Here is a 3,141-nt window from a genome sequence, read left to right on the forward strand (position 1 = left end):
TTTTTTTTTGAGATAGTCTCACTCTGTTGCTCTGGGTAGAGTGCCATGGCATCATAGCTCACAGCAACCTCAAACTCTTGGGCTCAAGCAAAAATCTTGCCTCAGCCTCCCAAGTAGCTAGGACTACAGATGCCTGCCACATGCCTGGATTTTTTTTATTTTTTTAGAGAGGGCTATCGCTCTTGCTCAGGCTGGTCTTGAGCTCAAGCAATCCATCTGCATCAACCTCCCAGATTGTTAGAATTACAGGCTAAATTTCTTATTGCATAAGAAAGTCTAGTTGCATAAACGCCATAAGAGGGGACGATTATACTCAGGCCACTTGCAGCAGGTATCATGATATCCTCTTTTAAGTCTATGGGAAGCAGGGACTTCTTTATGGTTGAAATGAAATGGATGCCTCGGCCTATGGCCTGCAAAGGCAAAATCCCTCATTTTGCCACCTGTTTAAGTACCTTTGATCTGAAGGATCAAAACTAATTCCCTCAAAATTAGCCCTTACAATCCTACATGACCCCCTTCTTTCATAATAGTGCCTGAGCCTAGAGAAAGAATGTTTGTCATTTTAGCAGAAGGGTGTTAGCAATGGAATAGCTTTACTGAAAGTTCAGCACTTGTCCCTGAAGCCACATCAGAAAAAATGGGATAAGCAATTTGAGAAGCAGTTTATTGATTTGCAAGCAAATAAAAAAGCTGGCATATCCTTGCCTCGAAGATACTAGCATCCCCCTCCTACCAGAAGAACTTAACTTTTAAAGGTTCTGATTAATCCTGTCATCCCATTTGGGGCTAAAACAATCTCATAGTTTCTGCCCAGATTCATCTCCAACTAAGATAATTCCCTAACCTCCTCCTCCCAGACAATTCCCTTCAGCACAATTCCTGTGGCACAAAGAACAAAAGACATTCCCCTCCCCCTCCCAACCACTGATATAAGGCAGGGAAGTAGGTTTTAGTTCTCAAAAAATGAACAAACAAATTAACAAAACAGTAAGGGGTTTTGAAAAGACAAGATATTTTTACCCTTTTCCCCTTTCAAGCCATTCCCCTCTCACAGTAGTTTTAAATTCTAGAGATATAAGTTAAATTTTGCTATTTACTTAATAATTATCATAAAAAATTCTGTTTTTTCTGACTTTATTTTAAAGAAGAAAATCTTGGACCATAGCTGATTACAAACTGTTGAACTTAAAACTTATGTTTCCAGAAATGACTCAGACATTTTATGATTATCTACTACTTAATTTACTTTAAGATTTCAAATTCTTGTAAGGAATTTTAAAACTAAGACATAAAAACACACAGTCAGAGGCAGATCTCATATATTTATAAGATTCTTCCTTTGCCAGTTTTCAAGTAGTTTACCTCCTCTACTTTAAGATAATTTCTTGATTACTTAATTTAATGCCTTAAATAATTGTTGCTAGGCAACTCTAAATTTGCATTTCTAAAGACGTGAAGTCTGTTAGAAAATTTACATCTCAATGCACAGAACTTACACTTCAACAAAGGTTAAGTTTGTTATGTAACCTTCAAGACATTGTCCTTTTTCTGCTAAAGTTTTTAGGGGTTTAGGTGCAGAGTAGATGTGCCCTCAAAAATGACTTTTAAAATTCCAGTATCAGCTTGATACAAAATCTGGGAAAGGACACACACACAAAAAGGAAAACTACAGATAATATCACTTATGAATATAGTAGTAAAAATCCTTAAAGTAATACTAGTAAACTGAATTCAGCAATACATCCAAAAGATAACCCACCACAATGAAGTGGGCTACATCCCAGGATGCAAGGATGGTTTAACATATGGAAATCATTAAATATGATTCAACACATAAACAGAAGCAAAAACAAAGACCATATAATCATCTCAATAGACCCAGAAAAAGCATTTGACAAAAATTCAGCACCCTTTCATGATTAAAACTCTCAACAAATTGGGCATAGAATAAACATATCTCTAGATTATAATAGCTATACATGAAAAATCCACTGCCAACATCCTACTGAATAGAAAAGAATTGAAAGTATTCCCAATAAGAACTAGAACAGAAAAGGATGTTTATCAACATAGTGAAAGAAGTCCCAGCCAGAGCAATCAGGAAAGATAAAGAAAGTAAAAGTATCCAAATTATGAAAAGAAAGGGCAAACTATTGCTTTTTTATAACAATAAGATATTATGTCTAGAAAAATCCCCAAAACTCCATCAAGATCCTCCTGGAATTAAAGAGTAAATTTAGTAATGTCCTGGGTTATAAAATCAATGTACACAAATAAGTAGCATTTCAATACACTAAGAACAGTGACAGTGAAAATTAAAAACTCAATGCCATTCACAATATCCACAAAGAAAATAAAATACCTAGGAATATACTTAACTAAAGAGAGGAAAGAACTCTACAAAGAGAACTGTGAAAAACTGAGGAAAGAAATCATATTAATAGATGACACTAACAAAGGGGGAAATATTATGCTCACAGATTGGTAGAATGTTCACACTACCCAAACTGATTTATAGATTCATTAAAATTCCCATAAAATACCAATGTCATATTTCACAGAACTAGAAAAGATATTACTTCCCTTCATTTCCAACCTGAAGAGAGCCAGAGTAATCGAAACAATCTTAAGCAAACACAAGAACTCTGAAGGCATTATACTACTAGACTTCAAACTATGCTACAAGACTGTAATAACAAAAACAGCATGGCATTGGCATAAAAATAGAGGCATAGGCCAGGAGAAAACAGTATACACTAGGGAAAAGAAGCCTTGTTCAATACATGGTGCTGGGAAAATTGGATAACCACATGCAGAAGAATGAAATAGGATCCATATCTCTCACCACTCAGAAATTAACTCAAGATTTATAAAAAGAGTTGAATATAAAGGCCTCAGAAGCTAGGGTGCCAGCCACATACACCAGAGCTGGTGGGTTTGAGTTCAAACCCAGCCCAGCCTGCCGAACAACAATTACAACTACTACCAACCAAAAAATAGCAGGTGTTGTGGTGGGTGCCTGTAGTCCCAGTTATTTGAGAGGCTCAAGCAAGAGAATTGCTTAATCCCAAGAGAGTTAGAGGTTGCTGTGAGCTATGACGCTACAGTACTCAACTGAGGGTGACATAGTGAGACTCT

This window comes from Otolemur garnettii, unplaced genomic scaffold, assembly GCF_000181295.1.
Source record: "Otolemur garnettii isolate 467f Iridium unplaced genomic scaffold, OtoGar3 scaffold00011, whole genome shotgun sequence".
Taxonomy (NCBI): domain Eukaryota; kingdom Metazoa; phylum Chordata; class Mammalia; order Primates; family Galagidae; genus Otolemur; species Otolemur garnettii.